Genomic DNA, 27,424 nt, shown 5'->3' with positions numbered 1-27,424 from the left:
AAAACTTCATTCACTCAATTCAAAAATTGAAGCCACTGGATAAGGAAAAACGTCGTGTGTACTGCATGTGGTTTCCATCATTTGTTGAGGAAAATGGAGTTCACACAAGCTGAAAACAATGTTTTCGTCAGTGATGAAATGTGTTCCACTTAAGTGGATAATAGCTAAAATTATAGAATTTGTAATCAAAAAATACTCATGTTTTCCACGACACGACGACCTTGCATTACCTGAAAATTAAAGTGTGCTATGTAGTATCATACTTTCGAAATGTCGGACCCATTTTCTTTGTGGCGATATTGAACCGTGCACTGTACCAAATGTCATCACCCACCTTAAAATGTAGTTTTACTTGAAGAACGTGATTGATGTTTTCAGAAGAAAGGTGACACTTATCACGCATCAAATGAAACAATTCAATTTTTGTAAGAGTTTTTGATGATAGACTGATTTCTCAAGGACTTTGGTCACCACGGTCTCCAGATTTATTCCCCCAAGATTTCTTCGTGTGTCGTTACCTGAAAGGTAACCACATATTTGGATATGGCCTCTGATGGGTTTGTTTGTTATTTCCAATGAAAAGTCCGAATCTCATTCTTTGACTAGAGAGTGAGAATTTAGATATATTAATAATTTTTGAATTAACACTTTCATTTCCAATGAAAAACAAATATTACTTTTCTCACTTCTTTAGAGCTTTTCTAACAAATTTTATCATATCTACGATTAAGTATATACTTGTTAGAATTTCCTATATGGACCCTTCTTCTACTGCAAAACCTACGTCCAGAACCAAGATACATCATCATGCCTTTATGTAATATAAAATATGATCTGCAGAAACTTTTTCTCCTGCTAAAGCGAAAGTCATGGTTTTCTGGTCCATCGCATTACGTTATATGATTTATGTTCTGACTTTCCTCAGTGTGCTGATTAAACTATGATAACATCAAACAATACAAAGTGAACTTCGTTTCCACCGAATTTGGAACTAACGACCAAGTAGTCTCATTAGCCTTATTTGTTTCGGCGATAAATCCAAAACAACTAGTTAATCTGATATAGATTATAAATTTCTACAGAAATTAATCATTTGATTTATTTGTAAACACTGTGATTAATTTCAACAAGATTTCCAACATCAAATTCTTTAATTACATTTCGTAATGTTATTCATAACGAAATTGTTTTTAAGGCTTTTAACAATTAGATTTATTTGATATGTAGTGTTTATTTGTATTAACAGAAGCATGAACTTTACAAGAAGTATTACAAGGACTGTTGTAATGAGCACTGGAAATTTGACCCTGATATAAAAAAGAAGGACGCAAATGAGAGAATGCAGGCGTTCAGAAATACGGTAAGATAATTTCTTATTATAGCGACAAGATATTATTTCTCGTTATAATTTTTTAGTCTATAAGTTTCTATTATTATAGAAAAATTATAGACTTACTTCTGAAAAAATTCTGATGTGGTACATAGGTAATGTGTTACACAAACACATGTCTGGATCACATCCATAGTCGAATTACCTATCATACTGGAAAAATTTTGCCTTACAATAATGTTCTGTGATGAAATGAATTTTTGCAAATTTGAAAGCATAAATGATTGCTGAACTAAAAGCATATTTGTTTGCTATTTACAGTGGTGCCCAGAAGCTAGCAACGATCTACATTACCTACATATAAAAATATATTCTAGCATACTAATACTTTGCTAGCATACTAATAAATCATACTACACAAAAATGTTTATATATTTTGTAAAAATTAAATTACAATACTTAGTAATAATATTTTGGTTTACAGATCAAGTGTTGATCAATTTTATTAACTTAACCAGCTAGTTTTGCCAAACTTTAACTGTTGGCGTCTTTAGGGCACTTACATATAGGCTGAAACAATCTCATAATTACGTGTAACTATAAAACTGACAAGAATAACTCTAAAAAACTGATTAGAATAATTACAAATAAAATAGTATCGAACGTGCGTGAAACACGTATCGCGTGTACAAGATTAGTTAGCTGTTGCTAAGGAACTTTCTGCAGTTTGTATTAAAGTTCATTTCTTTTGTTTTTAAAGATTTGATGAGGGTTTTGCATATCTCTGGGAGTATTAGGCCTTGATTTCTGTTAACGTGTTATAGTTACACATTTCTGTTTTATAGTTACACATAATTGTGAGATTGTTTCAGCCTATATGTAAGTGTCCTGAAGACGCCAACAGTTAACATTTGGCGAAACTAGTTGGTTAAGTTAATAAAATTGATCAACACTTGATCTGTAAACCAAAATATTATTACTAATTCTCAGGATCAAGAAAATAAACCTTCATTTTAAACTACAATATATTTTTGGCAAAATTTACACATTTTCTAAGGATGTAGTTAAGTAATTAATGCACAGTGTTTATAGAAAACTGTGCGAAGAGACATTTCAGAATGGAATATGTCTATTTGAGTAAAGAATATGTCCAATAGAGCTCTGAAAATGTCGTACCATACTAAACACCAAGGAAAGCAGCAGTTCCTGAAGTAAACTGGCCCACTCCTCTTCAGAGCAAGGATAAGGCCTTGTTTATTTTAAAATAAACAAGGCCTTATCCTTGCTTATTTTAAAATAAGGTTTATTTTAAAAGGAAGAACCACGAGAATCAGTGGTTCTTCCTTTTGCATCCAAAACGTGTCCTATTGGGATGAGATCAGGAGACCTTGCTGGTCACTCGATTCGATTAATATCCTGTGTTCTCAGAAGTATCTCCATTTCTCTGAACAATGTGGTGTGGCATTGTCATCCATAAAATGAAGTCTTCTACAGCGGAACAATCGAAAATGACTCTGAAGAACTTCGTTGCAATATCGTTCACCAGTAATAGTTCCTTTTTCCCACACTTATAGCTCGGTGCGTCCATTAAGAATAATGCTTCCCACACCGCAACTGCCGCACCACCATATCTTTCCCTTTCAAGAAAATTCTCGCGAGGGCAACCATTCACGCATCATTATGTGTCGTTTAGAATCGGAGGAAAGACAAAAAGGAATCGAGAGTACCTTTTTGTCTTTCCAATTTTTATGTATACAGCGCCACTGAAAACGTACTCTACGATGAGCTGTGGATTTTAAAGGGATCTAGACTACAGGCCTTCGGGCGATTGGGACTACTTGTTGCAGACGTCTTGCCACAGTCTGTCGAGATATTTACATACCTGTGTTTCACTGCAGCTGACTAGCAAGCCGACAAGGCGCGTGCGTCGATTACGAATGCAACCTCTTAGAAACGTCTGAAGCATATTCCATTGGTTTGAAACTCTGCTAAGTGAGATTTAAAACTCTATGGCAATATCAGTAATTCTGCAGCCTTCTTAAAGCTTTCAATAATTCCTCCCCACGTGGAATCATATAGATAATGTCTTTGAGATTACATTAAAAGATATTCAAGTTTGCAACTTTATTCTTTAACGAAATGTGTTTCCTTCGAACATAGTTCGCTGCGCAGCTTCTTGCCTTTTATTTTGTTTAGCGCTACTAGGTGATTGCTTTGCGCGAAATTCGAAAAATTTAATGTGTACCAGCTTTCTACTCGAAATCGTCAATTATACAAATTTTCAACAAGCTGGTTAGTCTGAATTTCGATTCTAATCTTCAGAAATAGTGTAAGTCCTTAGGATACAAGTGTATAATAGTTCCCCTCAAGTTGACTCCCTTTTTCGCTAAGCAGCAGCTCTGATCTCATTGGCAAAGACTTCTGCATTTTGAAAGCAAAACCTTCTCTCATAGAATTGTTTTTCTGGTACTATCTTTTCCACATCTGACAATCATCCTCAAATTTTTCAACTCTCAGATGCTTGATACCATTGTCATTGTCGTCGTCCGGTAGCAGATTCTAGTAAGAGGGTAGCAGCAGATAAGCAGCTCTTCTCCATTACTCTCTGTCTGTCGCTTCCATCATTCTTAAACCAGTCCATTCTACGATGTCATTAAACCACTCTCTAGTTGGTCTTCCACGTCTTCTCTTCCCCTCAACTTTCCCTTGTAATATAGTTCTTGTCAGGTGTCCCGAAGAACCTCTCAGAAGATGTCCTGCAAATCTGGTCTTTCTTTGCATAATATTCTTTAGTAGTATTCTTTCCATCCCAACTCGTCTTAAAACTTCTTGATTTGATTTTCTTTCTGTATAGCTAATCCTTTCCATCTTTCTATGACACCACATTTCGAATGCATTAATTCTTTCCATATCTCCCTTTCTGAGTGTCCATGACTTACTTCCATAACTTGCAATACTCCAAATTGTTGCTTTAACTATTCCAATTCTAACACCTATTTTAGTGTTCTTGTTTATTAAAATTCTCTTCATTTCCATAAATGTCGATTTAGCTTTGCCTATTATATTTCTAATGTTCAATGCTCAAGTTCCTTTCTCTGAGATCCAGCTACCTATATATTTAAATCTTTCCATTTCTTCTAAAATCTTTCCTGCACATCTTATTTTTACATTATCTCCTATTTTTCTACCCATTATCATTATCTTGGTCTTTTTTGTGTTAATTCTTAGTCCATACTCTTTACAAGAGTTTTCAATTAATAATTTGTTGTAACCCATTTTCACTTTCTGCCATCACCACTACATCATCCGCATATCTTAAGTTATTAATGATTCTTCCGTTTATTTTTATTCCTTCTTCTACATCCTCAAGTGCCTCTCTAAACATTTGTTCACTATAAAAGTTAAGCAATAATGGTGATAATTTGCATCCTTGTCTGACTCCCCTTTCCACCGGGAATTCTCCTGTTTCCTCTCCATTTACACATTCCGACGCTATTTGTGACCAATATAATCTCTTTAAAATTTCTAAGTCATAAGAGTCAATATCAATATTTTCTAGAATGTCAAAAAGCCTTTCATGTTTCACTGTATCAAATGCCTTTTCAAAATCTAGAAATCCCCATAACAACTTTCCACCATGGTTAGTGTTTTCTCCCGAATAATTCTTAGACAAGTTATAGCCGCTCTAGTTGGTTCTGAATCCAAACTGTTCCTCATTCATTTCTTTTTCTATTTTATTCGTAATTCTCTCTAAAATTATTTTAACCAGAATACCATTACTGATATTAGTCTTCCCTAATTTTTAATTTTAAAAGAACCAGCTGTTTGCGATTATGCTCATTTTGTTTCCTTTCTCTTCTTTGGCTAACAGTTGTCTCACATCACCAATTATTTCTAAAAAAATGTTTGAATACATATCAGTTTAGTTTAGTTAAGTTTAGTACATAACATTTGTTATCATACTACGTTTCCACACTGGTATATGAAAAGTAGAATGGTTGTATTTTTTGTTTTTTTTTTCATTTCAGGGCGAAAAAATAAAAGCATGTACAAAGGTAAGAATTATTTTCAAATATTATTGTTCGTAAAATGTATGTTATGAGGAATGTCATTATTTTAAGAATTACACTGCGGTTATTATTTATACTATTACTATTACTACACATACCAGCCACTATATTAGAAGCTTTTATTTATTAACGAGTTGAACGTATACGAATGCGACTGCCAATACGGTTCCTCTTCCATTCCCTGTTAAAATCCATAGTACAGTGAGATATGGTCAGGAACATCCTTTATTGAATGCTTCGGTCAATTGCTGTACACATAAGAAGTCCTGTTTGTACAAACCTTCTCGAACGACGGTGATGTTTTCCCTGACAGACTGCTTATAAGACCACAGTTTGGCCTCGTAGATAAGCAGTGTGGGTTATTATTTCCACTGATTAAACATCGGGGATTTCTCATCTATTGAGAAACCAGTCTGCTTTTCGCTTTCAAAGTGGTGGCTCCGGTCAGATGAGCAAGAAGCCTTTTATCATACTCCAAAAGATCCTTTGTTTTCCCAATTGTGACACACTCTATTGACGATTACTGACCAGCTGCATTCTTAAACAGTTCCCAACAACACATGGTGACGCACATGACCGAGCATTTTGCATATATGCTCATAAGTGAGTGAGTACTATACAATATAGTATTTTGTATATTTGAAATTAAGCAAGCACATGCTAATTGTAGTTTAGCAGGTATTTCGAATACGAATAGACAAAAGTTATTCAAAAATATTTCCCTAAAGGATTATTTAATCTCAAAATATGAAATATTAATTGAGTGGCCATTTTGATGAAAGTTATCAACCTGGTGTGTGTGTGTAAATGGTACCTCTTCACTGTATGAAGGAACTCAGGTGAGTGTGAGGAGGAGGGTACAGAGCTGTTGCGCAAGCTGAATATGAATTCAGCAATAGGCTCTGAGTGTATATCAGTGCGGATGCTAAACTAGCGTTCAGCGGAACTGGTCATTTCCTTGACCAGGCTGTTTAATATGAGTCTCAGAACAGGAAAGATTGGAAGGAATGTATGGTAATTCCATTGCACAAGGGAGGAGCAAAGACTGATGAACCCAACTATTGACCTATCAGTATTTTTCAAGTGATAGTGAAGCTTTTGGAACAGATAGATAGAGCTATAATTCAGAAATGGGTTGAGAGATTATCTACCTTTGCAATGAACAATACTGGTTTACTAAGGGAAAGTCAGGTGTGAGCAACTTTCTCACATTCTATAATAATGTTACCGTTCAGTTAGTAAAGGGAGTGGATACACCATGATACCTTTCGATATTTCTATAGCTTTTAACAAAACACAATATGTGACACTTTTTGCACAAATTGTAAAATAATGGTTTGGGTTATAATATATTAGTGAATAAGTGGATGGATGGAAGGGATGTAATGTAACCGGTGGTGTGCCAGATAGATCAGACTTTCATCCATTGTTATTCAATATATATATTAATGATATTTTGAAGTGCTTATGCTGATGTTGATTCAAAGGCATATAGGATTCAAGGTAATCCTGAATATGCCTGATAAGCAGTACTTGCAGAATGATTTGGAAAGACAAGAATTGTGAGCATGTGAAAATAGTTGTCAGCTCAATGTTCGTAGAAGTCAATTCATGCAGTTTGATGTGATAAGATATGCAAAGTCAAATTATATTGGTGGTATTATGCTAGAAGAGGTTGATCGGGCTAGGATCTTTGAATTTAATAGATAGGGTGTTGAAGTTCAAGGGCTATGAGCAGAAATTGTGAATACAAGTAATAGGATAATTGCAATAATAAAACGAACTTTGATATGTGAAGAAAGGAAAGTCGTATTACCTTTCTACAATGCCTTGGTAAGACCTCACTTGGATTATTGCGCGCAGGTCTGGTTTCCTCCTTTCCGTAGTGATTTTGATGCAGTGGACGAATAAGAATGCTTAAATGTAACGAGGATTGTGGAAAACTGATTATGAATACAGACGCGGGAGCAAAACGCGGGAGCAAATGTGAGAAAGAGGGTGATTTATTGAGGCATTAATTTCTAAAAGGAACATACAGGATATCAGTAGATAGAGTTTTTCATTTCATGGAGGGTTAGGAAAAGCACTATATAATATCCTTGGAAGTTGAGAACGTATGTCAAGAAGGAGGATCAGAAGTACTTTTTTCCCTCATAAAGTGGTGCGTGATTGTAATGGTTTGCAATTCGAGGTGGTGGATACAAGAAGTGTACACGAATTCAAGAACAGATATGACAGCTGGTACTTGTAATACGTTACCTCCTTCGATGAGTTCCTGGCTTCCTGGAGATCTCTCGGAATTTTGTTTTTGAGTTTTACGTTTTATTGATTGCTAAAATATTTACACATACAATAAACACCTTGAGTGATATTGCAACTTATAATTTTACAGAATTTAGCACTAAGTGCTGCATTTTCTACATTGGATTTCAATTAAAATTTTTAATAATACGTTTTGCTTCTATGTTATGTATTTACAACACATGTTCTTCTAATATTAACAATAAAGACTATACAGAATTTTTGAATACAGAGTATACATAATAATAATAATAATAATAATAATAATAATAATAATAATAATATTTTTTTTTTACAATATTTACAATAAGGTTTATTTTATATAAACGACTTATTTATTTTTACAATGAAAATGATAAGGTTTACTACCACACAAAGTATCTGCACACACACAATGAAAAACATATTCTCTTTTCTGTACAGTACGAAAATTCGATATACAAAATGCAGAGTACATTTTATAAATATGAATATACATTTTTTTAAACTAGCTAAATTTGGATTGGCACCAATGTGCACACAATTCACGATACAATGCAGTAATGCAACATACACACACAATTCAATAATAATAATAATAATTTTTTTTATTATTATTTTTTTTATTTTATTTCTTTTTTTTTTTTTACATTTTATTATGTCTCAGTATAAGTTACATACAATAATAATATTTACAGAATTACAGTAAGGATTGTACATAATTTTTTTTTTTAATATCTCAGATGAATTGCATACATAGTTGCTGTAGTAATTATATGTATATAATATTTATAACGCATTACAAGTGTGTATAACAGATACTTGCAAGTTAGTAATTTTCTTCCTCGAAGCTTAGCAGAGCTTATCTGAGGAAGATAATAGATGACAGAGGGTGGTGGTTTCATGGTTGTGTTCCTATAGTGGTCACAAGCCAGGTGTTGATTTTACTGTTTGTTGGTATGTGCTTGAAAGACTTCGCTGCTATTACAGTTTAACTTTTTTTTTTTTTTTTGTGCAGATAGGGCTGGATTTAGACATGGCGTGTTTGTTTCTTTGTGTTCTTGTAGTGGTAGTTTTTTGAGAGGAGGGGTTGTCATAGGTGTGTGTGTGTGTGTATGTATGGTGGGGGAGAGAGAAACAGGAATTGCTCTAATTTTCATTCTCGCTATGATATTTATATAGTGCCTGTTTCAGCTCTCTGTATGTTCCTAGGTTTCAGTTGTCGAACGGCAGTTTGTTTATCATGTCAGGTACGTAGAAGTTTCGGGTGGCTTTGCCGTGCTGATTGTTGTACTTATATGTTATGTAGTTTGTTGACTGTGGTGTTGTTATTTGATATGTTGTTCTGGTTACTCTATATGTTGGGCTGTAGTAGTGTTTTAACATGACTGTGTAGTGGCGTAAGTGTTTCACCTTAAATATTTTGTGTTTTGTCCATGCTTCCTGCATAAGAGTGGGTTGTTTCCAGAATATCAGTTTTATCATTTTATCTTGCAACCATTGTAGCCTGTTAAGTCTGTAGTCTGCGCAGAATGCGTATGATGTGATTGCATATCTTAAAATGTTTTCACATAATGCTTTATAGATTAGTATTTTTAAGTGGGTTGGGGCAATGTCTTTTAATCTGTATAGTTTGCTTGCTATTATCCTAAGATTGGTATGTAGATAGTTTGTATGGCTATTCCAACTTTGTTGTTTTAAGGATACTAGCGACATAAGACTGAATGATATAATCACGTAATCACAAGAAAGATGATGGTCTGCTATTTCCAGACCGAAATATTTGGTTAAATAAATATCTTTCTTGTGATTACGTGATTATATCATTTATTCCAACTTTGATCTGCATCGCAGTGAAGTCAAAGGTAGCGTGTTGTTTTCACCTGTGTGATGGTTGTGATTTTAGGTTCTGCACTTTGTGTAGAGGATGATGATAATAATAATAATAATAATAATAATAATAATAATAATAATTGAGAAAGAGTGATAAAACATACAAATTTCTGCATTTACTTATAAGGATTACTTTCAGATGATGATGATGATGATGATTTTTTTTTTTAATTTTATTGTGTTTCAGTATAAGTTACATACAATAATAATATTTACAGTATTTACAATAAGGATTATACAGAATTTTTTTTATGTCTCAGATGAATTGCATACATAGTTACTGTAGTAATTATTATTATTATTATTATTATTATTATTATTATTATTATTATTATTATTATTATTATTATTATGATATTATAATTATTGAACCAATTCCCCCATTGAACCAAGAGACATCCAGTCAGTGCATCGGTTACCACAAAAAAGGAAAAGAGAAAATAATACCCGTCCTTCTCCCGTCGTAGTGCGACTCACCAACAGCCTAACAAAAACTACACTTATAAAAGCTAGCAGGATTAAAAATCCAGTAGTAAAGGATCTGAAAGGAGACCACGACAACACCCCAATATACTTGTCTGAATACCTTACTCCACACTATCAGAAAATATTCTACCAAGCAAGGAAAGTAAAAACAGAAAACAATTTACCAGTTTATATGGATAAAAGACAGCAAAATATTCCTTAGAAAGACACAAGACTCAAAACCAATCGAAATAAAATCCGTAGATGACCTCAACAGGCTCTCACATTGAAAGGAACATTGACAACTCGTAAAGAAGGACCAGCACCCCAACCAACATGAATGCACACCATCAAGCAGACGTAATCACCCAGGAACATGATAATTGCCACATTCTGAAATCAATATCAGAATGGCAACAACTGACAATCCCCAAAAAAGGACTATCTATTCTCCACATCAACATCAGAAGCATTCAAAAATACTGGCTGACCCTGCAAGCTTATCTGAAGGAAGATATAGACGAAATAGACATTTTAATACTGACTGAAGTATCTACGACAAACGAAGAGGCATCCTCCTACCAAATACCACACTTCCAACAACACAAACACTGCAGACAAACAAAACGAGGCGGTGGTATAATAATATTTACCAAACATAAACTAGAAGTAACAGAAATCACCTATAAATTAGAATACGCAGAAAACATATGCATCGAAATTAAAAACATCAAACAGGAAAACTCCCTGATATTAAACGCAATATACAGACCACCCAACTTAAGCACCACAAAATTCCTAGAAGAACTAAAGATGGCTTTCAGCCACGAAAGTAGGCACCTCAAAATACTTGATAATAATAGGAGACATTAATATAAACATTAGGAACATAAATAACAATACAGAACAATACCTAGACCTATTATCGGCATATAACATAACCCCATCCATACAGTCGTACACACGAGAAGAGATAATCGGAAACACAACATCCTCAACCTGCATTGATCATATAAATATAAGGGCCCCTCCAAACAGCCACACAGCAGCCATTATAACATGCAAACTAGCAGACCATTATTTCACAGCATTGCAGTTACACACTGAACCAGAACCCATAAAAATCACTGAGACTACAAAACAGTATCATAGCATTGTAAACGAAGCAATAGTGAACGATGAAATCAGAAAAACAGACTGGATGCAGATTGTATCTTTAGACTCTGCTGAAGCTGTATATAATAATCTTAAACTTGCATTTAACAAAATATACAACAAAGCATTAACAAAAATAAAAATACGCCCCCAAACGAAACAAAATCCATGGATAACAGACAACATACTAACAGACATACAAAGAAAAGATGCCCTATGGAAACAACTTAAGAAGTCACCGAACAATATCGCTTTAAAAGCTGAATACAAAAGAAAACGGAATCTCCTAACAACCCAGATTCGAACGGCAAAAAGAACCTATTACAGCAACAAATTAACAACAGCACAGAATGACATAAAGGAAACCTGGCACCTGATTAATGAAATGCTGGACAATATACACAGAACCACTGCCATAGAAACAATAAAACACAGCTTTGCCTGCGACCCCAAATCCCTTAAACAGTTGGCAAACAACTTTAATCAGCACTTCGTGAACTCTGTCCAAAAGCTACAAGAAACAACCTTTCCTCACATATACCAACATTCTCCACTAGGTCCACGAGCAACCCAGTCGATGTGGTTCCCCACAGTAACAGAAGAAGAACTATCACTGGCAATTCAACAAATTAATCCTAACAAAGGACCGGGGATAGACGGAATCAGAACAAAAGACATCAAGAAACACTCAACCGACCTACTTCCAGTTATACAAAAACTGTTAAATAAAATCTTCGAAACGGGACACATACGTGAAACACTGAAGACTGCACTAATCACACCCATACACAAACAGGGAAAAAGAAACATAATAAGTAATTCCAGACCTATCGCCACGCTGCCTGTAATCAACCAAATCATGGAGCGCATTGTACATCAGAAACTCTCCACATACGTTGAAAAATTTCAAATCATACCCAAAACACAATATGGCTTTCAAAAAAATAAAGGAACAGCAACACTCCTGGAAGACTTCACAGATCTAATAAACGCTGCATTGGATAAAAACAGAATAACATTAGTGGTATTCATTGACCTAACAAAAGCATTTGACACACTAACACATAAAACCTTGTTAACGAAACTTACCCATATCGGAATTGGAGTTCGTCTACTCCAGTGGTTTAAAGCATACACGAAAAACAGAAAGCACATCACACGTATAGGATCAGCACACAGCAAAGAGGTACATGTAACCTGTGGAGTACCGCAAGGAGCTGTCCTATCTCCCATTCTATTTAACATATACACACACGACATAAGCCAACTCCCCCTAAAAAGTAAAATCTTCCAGTATGCAGACGACACTGCCATAGCATCCATTCACAACACTGCAAAAATCGCTTACAAAAATATGCAACACGACATCAATCAAATCACTAACTGGTTAACCGAAAACGGCATATATATAAACCCTGGAAAAACAAAGCTAATGATATTCAAAAACCCCCAAACGCTGCCCATAGAAACTAAATATCTCACTATCAAATATTCATCCTCCTATTCACAAAGTGCACAACCTAAAATCACAACCATCACACAGGTGAAAACAACACGCTACCTTGGACTTCACTTCGATGCAGATCAAAGTTGGAATAGCCATACAAACTACCTACATACCAAGCTTAGGATAATAGCAAGCAAACTATACAGATTAAAAGACATTGCCCCAACCCACATAAAAATACTAATCTATAAAGCATTATGTGAAAACATTTTAAGATATGCAATCACATCATACGCATTCTGCGCAGACTACAGACTTAACAGGCTACAATGGTTGCAAGATAAAATGATAAAACTGATACTCTGGGAACAACCCACTCTTATGCAGGAAGCATGGACAAAACACAAAATATTTAAGGTGAAACACTTACGCCACGACACAGTCATGTTAAAACACTACTACAGCCCAACATATAGAGTAACCAGAACAACATATCAAATAACAAGACCACAGTCAACAAACTACATAACATATAAGTACAATAATCATTACGGCAAAGCCACCCGAAGCTTCTACGTACCTGATATGATAAACAAACTGCCGTTCGACAACAGAAACCTAGGAACATACAGAGAGCTGAAACAGGCACTATATAAATATTATAGCGAGAATGAAAATTAGAGCAATTCCTGTTTCTCTCTCCCCCACCACACACACACACACACACACACACCTATGACAACCCCTCCTCTCAAAAAACTACCACTACAAGAACACAAAGAAACAAACACGCCATGTCTAAATCCAGCCCTATTTGCACAAAAAAAAAAAAAAAAAGTTAAACTGTAATAGCAGTCGAAGTCTTTCAAGCACGTACCAACAAACAGTAAAATCAACACCTGGCTTGTGACCACTATAGGAACACAACCATGAAACCACCACCCTCTGTCATCTATTATCTTCCTCAGATGAGCTCTGCTAAGCTTCGAGGAAGAAAATTACTAACTTGCAAGTATCTGTTATACACACTGTAATGCGTTATAAATATTATATACATATAATTACTACAGCAACTATGTATGCAATTCATCTGAGACATAAAAAAAAAAAAATTAAAAAAAAATAAATAAAAAACTTCTGTATAATCCTTATTGTAAATACTGTAAATATTATTATTGTATGTAACTTATACTGAGACATAATAAAATGTAAAAAAAAAAAAAAAAATTATTATTATTATTATTGAATTGTATGTGTATGCTGCATTACTGCATTGTATCATGAATTGTGTGCACATTGGTGCCAATCCATATTTAGATAGTTTAAAAAAATGTATATTCATATTTATAAAATGTACTCTGCATTTTGTACATCGAATTTTCGTACTGTACAGAAAAGATAATATGTTTTTCATTGTGTGTGTGGAGATACTCTGTGTTATAGTAAACCTTATCATTTTCATTATAAAAACAAATAAGTTTTTTTTTATAAATAAAAAAAAAATTATTATTATTATTATTATTATTATTACGGGCAACTCCAGGGAGTCATTAGACTCATCGAGGGAGGCCCCAAATCATATTCATCACAACTATTTGACATTCAGAAAGTATCTATCATACCTCGCCTTAAACTCATTCACTGTCACAGCATCCACCACAGACTCAGGGAGCACATTCCACTCATTCACTACTCTAAAAGTAAAGAACCCAGCACTAACACCTTTACTAACCACACTTTTGCCCAGTCTCCATGGATGTCCCCTACTCCTCCCACAACCAGCCCTGTTCTCAAAATTATCTTCTGAATTAATTTTATAGAAACCCTTCAGTAATTTGAATGTCTCAATCATATCTCCCCTTCTCCGCCTATCAACCAATTTTTGCAACCCACAAATCCTCAACCTGTTCTCATTCGGTTCATTCCACAGACCTCTATCATCTTGGTCACTCGCCTCTGGATCCTCTCCACCTCCTCCCCATCAAGAAGAAACCTAGGTGACCAAATCTGAGCACAGTAGTCTAGATGGGGTCTCATCAAGGCTCGATAGAGAGGAACAATAACCTGCTTGTCTCTGCTTGTCAACGTATTCTTCAGCAACCAAGTGATTTGATGAGCTGTTTTGGTCACTTTTGCAATGTGTCCCCTAAATTTCAATTCCTTATCTACCAACACTCCTAAATCTCGTGCCTCATCAATTTCCTGGAGCAGGGTTCCACCAATGCAGTAAACTGCCGCCAATCTTTTCACCCCAAAATGCAAAACCTTACATTTTGCCACATTAAACTGACATCCATTCTCCTTAGCCCAGATCTCCAATCTATCCAAATCATCCTGAAAAATTTTGACATCATCTGCATTCACTATTGCCCTACCCAACTTCGCATCATCCACAAACAAATGAACTGTTCCTCTTAGATCATTTCCTATATCATTTATGAACAAATTAAACAGCAGTGGTCCAAGAACAGATCCTTGTGGCACACCACTAGTCACAGGCCGTCTTGTGGACTCTACTCCTGAGAAACCACTCTCTGATATCTCTCCGTCAACCACCCTCCTATCCATCTCACCAACCCTATGTCCATTCCCATATGCTGCAATTTACTGATTAGAATTCCATGTGGAATCCTGTCAAAGGCCTTGGCAAGGTCCAGTAGAATCACCGTGAACCCATTACCCTTATCCAGTTCAGCCGTCACTGTGTTACAATACGTGAGCAAATTACTGAGGCATGACCTACCCTTCACAAAACCATGCTGTCCCCGATAGAGTATCCCATTTTCTTCTATCCAATCTTGTATTTTTCTCTTGACTATTTTCTCTAAGACCTTGACAATGATTCCTGATATGCTAATCGGTCGGTAATTTACAACAGCAGTCTTGGAACCGCCTTTATGCAGTGGAACTATTTTCCCCTCTTTCCACCCGCTCGGGACTAACCCCGACCCGAAACTCAAATTAAACAAACTGGTCAAGGGTACTGACAATTCTTTAGCTGCTTCTCGTACAACAAGAGCTGGTATACCATCCAATCCCACAGATGTATTGACATTGAGGTTATGCAATAGACTACTCACCTCCACTTCATTAACCACAAGTCCTGTATAATCTACTGGTTTATTCCTTTCTGCAATGTCACCACCTGGATGATATACTTTTGCAAAGTGCTCACTCAGTAACTCAACTATCTCAACTGATTCAGTTACCTCCCTACCATCGGCATTCTTTAAAATCAATCTGCCATGTACATTTTTCCTTTTACTTGCTACATATCTAAAAAACTGTTTAGGATTCTCTTTAGCCTGCATGGCCAATGTTCTTTCGTAATCCTTTTTTGCTTTTCTTACCACACTCCTGACCCTTCTGGCCCGCGCTTTATACCATTCATGTGCCTGCCGGTCACCCTTCTCCTTAAATTCCCTCCATAGTTGTTTCTTTTTTTGCAACTCAAGCTTAATGGTGTTATTCATCCATTTAACCCCTACTTGATTTATTATTCGGACTCTAGGTATACAGTCAGCCATTGCTTCATGCAAGCAATTCTTAACTACCTCCCATGCACTATCAACTTCTAGTCCTTGCAGTTGTACATGTCATGGCACTGAACCAATCAAACTCCTAAGCTTGTCATACTTTCCAGCCCGATAATTCCACATGTACCCTGTCTTAATTGAAAATTCTACACCTTTAGCCACCTCCCAAGTTAAGACCCTATGATCACTCTCACCGATTGGTGGCAATGTGGTCATATTTGTTACAGCCAAATCCTCAGATGTAATTACTAGGTCAAGCACTCTCTGACCCCTAGTATTTTCCATTACATGCTGTCGCTGATAGTTATCCCTTAATAACCGCATAAAATCCAGTTCCTTCCTCCCGTCTGTCCTCTCCTCACTCCAATCAATGCGACCATAGTTGAAATCTCCCATAATAATCACCCTCCTTCCACCCATTTCTTCTATTTGCTTGTGCATACTGTCACCACCATCTTTTCCATCACCTGGTCTATAGCAGCACCCAATTGTATATTTAGTTCTGCTAGCCACAATCTCACACCAAATGGCCTCAAATGTGCTCTTTTCTCTATCCTGCAATTCAACTTCTATTCTCCTTGGCTGGAGCTCATCAGCTATCATCAACAATACTCCTCCCCCCATTTTATTCTCTCTGTCATTCCTGAACACACTATACCCATCACATTCAATCCCACTAGTTATATCATCTACAGTCAGCCATGTTTCACTAATACCTATAACCTGTGGTCTGGAAGTGCCAACCATGGCCAAAAACTCTTCCTTCTTGTTCCTAATACTCCTAGTATTAGTGTACATGAATTTAAGACCCCCATTAGCCCCAACCCTACCCTGATGCCTTATATTAACTATCCCACTCAGATTTGTTGTCCTTATTTGCTCTGGCATATTATATTCATTCTTACATTTAACTGCCTCCATAAGGACTGTATCTCTACCCCCCCCTAACAAATCTAGTTTCCCTGAATTTGCACATCCACTACATTCAGCAACACTTTCTCAAGTCTTCTTACACCGTAACCATTCAAATGCAAGCCATCCATCTTATATAGATCCTTTCGCCCATCAAACTCACTCCACACATCCACAAATTCCACACCACTCGTCATACATAACCCACGCATAAAGTCATTTGCAATTATAGCCCTCCTTTTAAACATTTCACTGTCATACCGTGGCAAAAGACTAATCATTCTAACTCTCTCACTCTTTTCTTTTGCTACCTCAAACAATTCATTCAGATCTTCTATCATTTCCATTTTATCTCCTTTCAAATCATTCGTACCTGCCACAACAATCATTTCTTTCACCCTTTCCTTTTGCTCTCTAATAGATGCAGTTACGTCCTTTATGGTCGCACCAGGTTGGTACGATTTTGTCATATCCTCTACTAACACACCTCGTACTAACGAGTCTCCATACAGCACTCTATCCTTCATTTTGTTCATGTTCACATTCATACGTCTATTTTTCCTGTCATACCTTTTATTATTGGTTGGTTCATTCAGTCTACTTTTGTTCATGCACTCTAGCTGCTGTTTTGCTCTTTCTATCGCACTATTCAACAACGCGATCTCACTCAATGCATCTATCTCATCTTTTTTGTTCTCTGAGAAACCATTTATACTATCATTCACACTTTCTACATTCACACTCTCACAATTTTCATGTACAACCTTGCCGTTTCTTGTCATATCCCTATTTCCTTCATTCTGAAGGTTGACAAAAATATCACACTCACGATCTGAAATACACTTCAATTCCGCATTCTCCCTACATTTTCTACACACATTCAATCCTTTATTATCATTTAACCACACTCCGACCGCACTCCGCAAAGCGTACATTTCACAGCTAGTACACTGACTCATTTCTTTTATGCTACCGTTCTTTGATAACGATGGCGAACCTTCATTACTGGCCGCCATTTTCCTTCGCACAGATGCCATATTATCTGTAACGTGTTTTGTCAAATTATACGTTATAACACACCAAAAATAGACGCACTAAAATACGCAAGGCAAACAAAACAAAAGTACATAATATTAAGTAATTTGTATCGATAACTGAAAATGATACTTATCTTATCTGGAGCTTGCACGAACACTACACATTACGAATTCATCTAGCGGCGACTTCCCGACATAGATTATGTTATAAAACACTTTAGTACACTAACCACGCTAATAAAGCTCCAATAATATACCAAAATGAAACACTTAAGTCCATTAAATTGAATCCAAAACACCAATAAATCAACAAAAAACACAAATCTCTCAGGAGCTCTCCGATAGCACATCCGTTCACCAGCTAGCCTCGACACCAATATCTGTTGAACTCCAATATCTGTTGAACTATTATATATATATAATAAATATTATATATATATAATATTTATAATGCATTACAAGTGTGTATAACAGATACTTGCAAGTTAGTAATTTTCTTCCTCGAAGCTTAGCAGAGCTTATCTGAGGAAGATAATAGATGACAGAGGGTGGTGGTTTCATGGTTGTGTTCCTATACTGGTCACAAGCCAGGTGTTGATTTTACTGTTTGTTGGTACGTGCTCGAAAGACTTCGACTGTTTAACTTTTTTTTTTGTGCAAATAGGGTTGGATTTAGACATGGTGTGTTTGTTTCTTAGTGTTCTTGTAGTGATAGTTTTTGAGAGGGGGGGGGTTGTCATAGGTTTGTGTATGTGTGTATGAGTGGTGTGGGGAGAGAGAAACAGGAATTGCTCTAATTTTCATTCTCGCTATAATATTTATATAGTGCCTGTTTCAGCTCTCTGTATGTTCCTAGGTTTCTGTTGTCGAACGGCAGTTTGTTTATCATGTCAGGTACATAGAAGTTTCAGGTGGCTTTGCGGTGCTGATTGTTGTACTTATATGTCATGTAGTTTGTTGACTGTGGTGTTGTTATTTGATATGTTGTTCTGGTTACTCTATATGTTGGGCTGTAGTAGTGTTTTAACATGACTGTGTAGTGGCGTAAGTGTTCCACCTTAAATATTTTGTGTTTTGTCCATGCTATCTGCATAAGAGTGGGTTGTTCCCAGCATATCAGTTTTATCATTTTATCTTGCAACCATTGTAGCCTGTTAAGTCTGTAGTCTGCGCAGAATGCGTATGATGTGATTGCATATCTTAAAATGTTTTCACATAATGCTTTATAGATTAGTATTTTTATGTGGGTTGGGGTAATGTCTTTTAATCTGTAGAGTTTGCTTGCTATTATCCTAAGCTTAGTATGTAGGTAGTTTGTATGGCTATTCGAACTTTGATCTGCATCGAAGTGAAGTCCAAGGTAGCGAGATGTTTTCACTTGTGTGATGGTTGTGATTTTAGGTTCGGCACTTTGTGTATAGGAGGATGAATGTCGGATAGTGAGATATTTAGTTTCTATGGGCAGGGTTTGGGGGTTTTTGAATATCATTTGCTTTGTTTTTCCAGGGTTTATATATATGCCGTTTTAGGTTAACCAGTTAGTGATTTGATTGATGTCGTGTTGCATATTTTTGTAAGCGATTTTTGCAGGGTTGTGAATGGATACAATGGCAGTGTCGTCTGCATACTGGAAGATTTTACTTTTTAGGGGGAGTTAGCTTATGTCGTGTGTGTATATGTTAAATAGAATGGGAGATAGGACAGCTCCTTGTGGTACTCCACAGGTTACATGTACCTCTTTGCTGTGTGCTGATCCTATACGTGTGATGTGCTTTCTGTTTTTCGTGTATGCTTTAAACCACTGGAGTAGACGCCCTACAATTCTGATATGGGTAAGTTTCTTTAACAAGGTTTTGTGTGTTAGTGTGTCGAATGCTTTTATTAGGTCAATGAATACCACTAATGTTATTTTGTTTTTATCCAATGCAGCGTTTATTAGATCTGTGAAATCTTCCAGGAGTGTTGCTGTTCCTTTATTTTTTTGAAAGCCATATTGTGTTTTGGGTATGATTTGAAATTTTTCAACATATGTGGAGAGTTTCTGATGTACAATGTGCTCTATGATTTGGTGGATTACAGGCAGCATGGCGATAGGTCTGTAATTATTTATTATGTTTCTTTTTCCCTGTTTGTGTATGGGTGTGATTAATGCAGTCTTCAGTGTTTCAGGTATGTGTCCCGTTTCGAAGATTTTATTTAACAGTTTTTGTATAACTGGAAGCAGGTCGGTTGAGTGTTTCTTGATGTCTTTTCGTCTGATTCCGTCTATCCCCGGTCCTTTGTTAGGATTAATTTGTTGAATTGCCAGTGATAGTTCTTCTTTTGTTACTGTGGGGAACCACATCGACTGGGTTGCTCGTTGACCTAGTGGAGAATGTTCGTATGTGTGAGGAAAGGTTGTTTCTTGTAGCTTTTGGACAGAGTTCACGAAGTGCTGATTAAAGTTGTTTGCCAACTGTTTGAGAGATTTGGGGTCGCAGGCAAAGCTGTGTTTTATTGTTTCTGTGGCAGTGGTTCTGTGTATATTGTCCAGCATTTCATTAATCAGGTGCCAGATTTCCTTTATGTCATTCTGTGCTGTTGTTAATTTGTTGCTGTAATAGTTTCTTTTTGCCGTTCGAATCTGGGTTGTTAGGAGATTCCGTTTTCTTTTGTATTCTGCTTTTAAAGCGATATTGTTCGGTGACTTCTTAAATTGTTTCCATAGCGCATCTTTTCTTTGTATGTATGTTAGTATGTTGTCTGTTATCCATGGATTTTGTTTCGTTTGTGGGCGTATTTTTATTTTTGTTAATGCTTTGTTGTATATTTTGTTAAATGCAAGTTTAAGATTATTATATACAGCTTCAGCAGGGACTAAAGATGCTATCTGCATCCAGTCTGTTTTTCTGATTTCATCGTTCACTATTGCTTCGTTTACAATGCTATGATACTGTTTTGTAGTCTCAGTGATTTTTATGGGTTCTGGTTCAGTGTGAAACTGCAATGCTGTGAAATAATGGTCTGCTAGTTTGCATGTTATGACGGCTGCTGTGTGGCTGTTTGGAGGGGCCCTTATATTTATATGATCAATGCAGTTTGAGGTTGTTGTGTTTCCTACTATCTCTTCTCGTGTATACGACTGTATGGATGGGGTTATGTTATATGCCGATAATAGGCCTAGGTATTGTTCTGTGTTGTTATTTATGTTCCTAATGTTTATATTAATGTCTCCTATTATTATCAAGTATTTTGAGGTGCCTACTTTCGTGGCTGAAAGCCATCTGTTTAGTTCTTCTAGGAATTTTTGGTGCTTAAGTTGGGTGCTCTGTATATTGCGTTTAATATCAGGGAGTTTTCTTGTTTGATGTTTTTAATTTCGATGCATATGTTTTCTGCGTATTCTAATTTGTAGTTTATTTCTGTTACTTCTAGTTTATGTTTGGTAAATATTATTATACCACCGCCTCGTTTTGTTTGTCTGCAGTGTTTGTGTTGTTGGAAGTGTGGCATTTGGTAGGAGGATGCCTCTTCGTTTGTCATAGATACTTCAGTCAGTATTAAAATGTCTATTTCGTCTATGTCTTCCTTCAGATAAGCTTGCAGGGTTAGCCAGTATTTTTGAATGCTTCTGATGTTGATGTGGAGAATAGATAGTCATTTTTGGGGGATTGTCAGTTGTTTCCATTCTGATATTGATTTCAGAATGTGGCAATTATCATGTTCCTGGGTGGTTACGTCTGCTTGATGGTGGGCATTCATGTTGGTTGGGGAGCTGGTCCTTCTTTACGAGTTGTCAATATTCCTTTCAATGTGACAGCCTGTTGAGGTCATCTACGGATTTTATTTCGATTGGTTTTGAGTCTTGTGTCTTTCTAAGGAATATTTTGCTGTCTCTTATCCATATAAACTGGTAATTGTTTTCTGTTTTTACTTTCCTTGCTTGGTAGAATATTTTCTGGTAGTGTGGAGTAAGGTATTCAGACAAGTATATTGGGGTGTTTTCGTGGTCTCCTTTCAGATCCTTTACTACTGGATTTTTAATCCTGCTAGCTTTTATAAGTGTAGTTTTTGTTAGGCTGTTGGTGAGTCGCACTACGACGGGAGAAGGACGGGTATTATTTTCTCTTTTCCTTTTTTTGTGGTAACCAATGAACTAACTGGATGTCTCTTGGTTCAATGGGGAGCCGATTTTTTGGCTTAGTTGTATTGCAGTGTCTGTTAGAGGTTCCGTAGCTATTTCTGGGAAACCATTTATGAGGAGGTCATTTTTGTGCTGCTGTTGGTTTGAGAGCTCGTACTGTTGCTTTAGAGAGTTTAGTTCTTGCCGTAGGTCCGTTGTCTCTTTAATTAAATTATGCTGTCTTTCACTTAGCTATTTGACGCAGTTTTTAATTTCTCTAACGGTCTGTAACATATCTTCTATCGAGTTATTATTAAATTTAATAAATGCCTCGTATTGGTTAAATTTTTCTGTAATTTGTGCGGTATGTTTTTTAAATAGTTTTCCAACAAAATCGATTAAACAGTCTTTTAGGTTTTGTAATCTATTTTCAAGTAATGCATTTAAAGATGGCTCACCTGGGTTTCCGTTGTTGTTTTCTTTGTTTTTAATTCCCTCTGTTGTTGATAGCTGTTTACTGCCTGTGGTTGTTTTCTGCGTTGGCTGTTTTCCCATTGCGGTCGAAGTCGACGTTCCTTTGTTATCTCTGCAATGGGGCACTTCCACTCGTCACGATTCTTGTTTGATTTTCGCTGCCAGGTAGTCTCGGACAATCCTGAACATAAAAAATGCATGTTTCTTTGGCAGTTCCTACATGTTACGTGGTTTTCTTCCCCCGTTAGGTCTTCTTGGCATTTGCAGCACTTCATACTTCTTGTTTGACGATCTTGCTGTATTTTCTAATATGGCGTCCTCCTTTGTTCTCTTCTCGCGTAGTTCACCAACGTATACTTCGAACTTTGAATACTTATATTTTACTTATTACTTAACAGATACTTACTGTTTTTACATCTATATATTCGTCTTAAAGAACAGAGTTCACTGATGTACTTTAAATTTTTATTCACAAGAAAAGATCTACTTTGCAACTTTGCAATAATAATAATAATAATAATAATAATAATAATAATAATAATAATAATAATAATAATAATAATAATAATAATTTTAACACAGTATGATATTTTAGACGATTACAGTTATTTGATTTTTAACTTATTTTCTTTATACTAATATATAATGAACTGCAACATTTCCAACAGATTTCCGAAATAGTCCACAAAAAGTAATTTATTTATTGTTGGGTTTAGTTCACTACACTAACGTAATACAAAACCTAAAATAGGATTGCTACTTTACACCTTCTTCCATGCAATTTTTAATCAGCATATCTGTTACATGTGTTTACTTATTTACAGAAAAATTGCGGCGATGATAAAGATTGCAACATGATTGAAGTAAGTTATATAACAGATATTTTCTTTATTATGTTTGTGATTACTATTTAAAAATCTGTATTTGCATCTTACCAAGAAAAAAAGATAGGTTGTTATGGTATTTCAAGTTGATACTTGAAATACCATAAAAACCTAAGTGAATTTTCACATCGATTCTTCTCGTTTACTATTAGCTGACAGTTGAAAGTTGTGATATCATCTATTTATATATGAGCAAATATTAAGGACGTGGTTTCAAGAGAATGGGTGCATTAATAAAAGTACACTTGAAATTTAAATTGTGAATATGAAATGCGTTGATATGGAAATATTGTGACCCTTTTGAACATGACGCGTGACAACAATGAATGCTTTCTACATGAGATACCGTATATTATCATCTCGAGATGGTACGTTATTGATTGTTGTTATAAATATACACCCAAGAGACAAAACTTTGTGATCAGCGACAGCGCGTCTTCATGCAATACGAAGCAACTGCAGGTTAACAACGCAGAGCGTGCAGATCATGAAATAGTTTAAAGAACACCCGATACTGACTATTTTAATCAGTGTTATTCTTGTTCTTTAGATGGGAAAGACAGATCACTTAATTCAGCTTCACACAGGTCAAATTATGATGGACAAAGGACTTGGTCAGAGCATTTTCAAGATAGCAAGGCTTGGACGTGCTCACGGTCAGTCATTGTGAATGCCTTCAGAAAGCGGTCCGAGGAAGGAAAAATCCGAACTGCTGGCAAGTTGTAAGCCGACCACGGCTCATCAATGACCAAGCTGAGCAAAGGTTATCTCGAATGATATGAGCCAACAGATATTTTATCTCAATTTAATTTAATTAGCTAATTTCTTTTATTCCCTTATAGGGAGTAGGTGAGGCCTCTAGCTTTTGAAGACTGGGTCGGCAGTTCAATCTTCACAGGCAGCCAATCAGAAATAGCTGACCCATGTCTATCACTAATTATACGCAGCCAATGATGAAGAGACTGGCAAAGAAGTACTGACATCTTGTGGTCCTATCCTATCCTACTTATCCATCCATCCAAGGATGGGTTGAACCCCTCCTAATGAGGGGGCTTATACTAATTAATGCATCTTGGTAGTCACTCCTTGCTGCACTCATCAATGATTACTGCCCTTACGGATAAGGGTAGTAATTGTGACTGTAATCCATGCGTATTCATTGGGCTGGTTTGCCTGTTCTGGGGAACGCAAACCCACAGTATCCAGGAGGGACAAACCCTAGCTCCATATGAGACTGGCTAACTCACCTGTAGACAAAAGAGACCAGATGAAGGTTCCTCACATCTTAGATGGGAATCGAACCCTGGTCTTTCCGACCAAAGGGCTTCTTTTATATTGATTGATCTATGGAGGCTCTCATCTCTTTGTACCTAATCCTAAGAGGATATGTTATTGTCTGAAGTAATGTGGGTTCTACGGCGGATTTTGTTGAGTTTACAGAACTGATGAAAAACCCGAGTTTCTGGAAAAAACCGCTTACCTGTGCAAGACATCTACTAACTCGGGAACCGATCAAATAAAGGCTTAGAAAAAGATCATTCAGTCGGCGACTGGTTTTGAAGAATAAGTCTAGTCACCGACTGGAGGATATTTTATCTTATTGGCCTCGATTACACATTCGAGTTCACGTTCACTCCCTGTAACTATATCATCTGCTGTTAGCCAAGTCTCACTGGCCACTATAATATTTGGCATAACTACACTGACGAAATCAAAAATTCTTCTCTCTTATTCGTGATGCTTCTAGCATTAGTATGTAGAAATTGTGGCATACCCTTAGGCTACCAACTACCTTTACATTCTGAATTAATTGCGCTATTCGATATTGTGGCCTAAGACATTAGATTCCAAATTTTGTGTTCATTTACAGACCAATTCGCTTCATGGATTCTTTCACACACATTCATTTGCATTCGCCTTAGTTTATTTTGTTTTCCTGACTTTGCGCTTCCACACATCCAGATAATAAATCTCTCTCTCTCTCTCTCTCTCTCTTCAGACACTTTACTCGGAATCCATTTAAGATAGAAATCAGCATTGTATACATCTTTGCATTCATCAAACTCAAGCCACAGGTCAACAACCTCTACATTATTACTTCTGCACAAGTGCGTATTGGTTCATTAGCTATCATAGTTCTCCTCAGTTCGCCTCTTGCAAGAGCACTTGCTACAAAGTTACCCAGGAGTTGGATACCAATGAATAGGGTTAAACAATCACCACACCAATTGTTTTTTGGGTAATTATTAATTGGAGAAAAATTTGAACTATTACATAATTTTTGATTACTTTTTTGATTACTTACATTTAATTTTGATCTCAAAAATTCTGGTTTTTGCTTCGACAGGACCATCTGGAGAAGACGTTCATGAAAAAGTTTCAAAAATATCAAAAACCGAATACCGAGAACACCACGAAGAAAGCTTGAAATGTTAAATTTTCTTACTTAGAATATTAGGAATGTTCTACGCATGACACTGCTGTGTATGATTTATTTTAAGTTGTATTTGAAAGAAATGAACACTAAGATTGTATTTCTCTCCAATAAAATAAAAAATAAAAATAATCTCTGCCTTGGACTAAGTTTAAATGTGATATTACATGACTCAAACAATATCATTTCAATAAATATCTGACACTTTTCTTACTCTCTCTACAGAAAAGTTCATCTTGCAACTGTAGATTTATCTAATATATTATAATTCACGTTGTATTTTTGTTGTAAATTTATACGTAATGGATAAGAAATTTTAAATGCTTATCCTTGTATTCAATAGAGATTTGGATTGACGTAAAGACCGTCGCGATATAAATAATATTCCAGTGAATGCTAATCGAATAATAATCACAGTATTGACAAAACGTTGTTAAGGAGTGTGAGTCACAAAGACATCATGATGACAATGAGTTGCCCTAGCTTGTACTACGTACTATATACTACGTGCTTTAGCTTACGCTAGTAAGTTAAAGCACGTAGTACATAGTACGATTCTTTTATAGTTTACTATATTAGGCATGAAACTCTTTGATTCCAATCTTTGAGTTTCTTATTCGGTTTTGAAACAATGTGGGATTTAATATGCCCTGAATTTAAAATAATGTTACATCGCCGAAATGAAGCCTATTGACTCTTTATATTTAAATGATGACAACATTTAACAAAGAGGAATTCATTTCAGTGCAATAAAGGATCTAGTAATATCAGAAGACAGAAGTTCCTGACTGATGTAATCAAGATGTTATATGATTTCCTCACATATTAAAGAACAAGATTCGGCAGATGCTAATGCAGTTGCTAGCAATAAAACTGAAGATCAGTCTAAGATGGTTTCCTTATCTCTGCAGCCTCAGGCAGTTGGTATCGGCTATTGCATGTATCATCGGTTTACGATGCATTAGAGCTTCATATCCGTCTGCTCCTTTCCCTGGCATTGATATTGTGCAACACTAGATTTGATGGTGGAAATTTTCAGGCGTAGTGAACAAAGTCGAGATATGTTATTCAAATATTGAATCCCGGAGCACCTGGAAGGAATCTTGTGATATGGAAGTAAAGAAAAAGTAATCGGCAGTGAATGTCCACATATTCTTATTCTGAAATAAATTGTTTTAGGCAAGCTGGCATTTCCCTCAATTATAATGGTACTAATTTAGAATTTGGACATCTGTAGTTACCGTCTACCTCTATTTGGCGTTCGCTTGGTGGCAGGTGCGAGAAATTTGCATGATAACTGATGTAGACCTACTAGGAAAGCAGAAAACTAATGGAAATAACAATGCTAAAAAGCAACAGCATACCTACAAATCAAGTGACTCTGTTTTGAGTGGTGGTAACATCA

General features: G+C 36.0%; 1 long non-coding RNA gene across 2 annotated transcripts; it reads left to right on the top strand.

The window, feature by feature from the left end:
* The first annotated feature begins 1,256 nt into the window (after positions 1-1,256).
* On the top strand, positions 1,257-26,093 carry LOC150099451 (uncharacterized). Of its 2 annotated transcripts, XR_016549401.1 has the most exons (4): positions 1,257-1,360; positions 5,359-5,385; positions 23,526-23,564; positions 25,933-26,093. It is a non-coding gene; the product is annotated as an uncharacterized LOC150099451 (long non-coding RNA). The 2 variants fall into 2 exon arrangements; XR_016549400.1 differs by lacking the exons at positions 1,257-1,360; positions 5,359-5,385 and adding an exon at positions 19,890-19,957.
* Positions 26,094-27,424: the final 1,331 nt, after the last annotated feature.

The sequence above is a fragment of the Typopeltis vanoorti genome, chromosome 14 (genome assembly GCF_054136105.1).
Source record: "Typopeltis vanoorti isolate ZY-2024b chromosome 14, IOZ_Tvanoo_1.0, whole genome shotgun sequence".
In the NCBI taxonomy this organism is placed as follows: domain Eukaryota; kingdom Metazoa; phylum Arthropoda; class Arachnida; order Uropygi; family Thelyphonidae; genus Typopeltis; species Typopeltis vanoorti.
The sequence above is the reverse complement of the archived record's forward strand: the minus strand, read 5'-3'. Positions and strand labels throughout refer to the sequence as shown.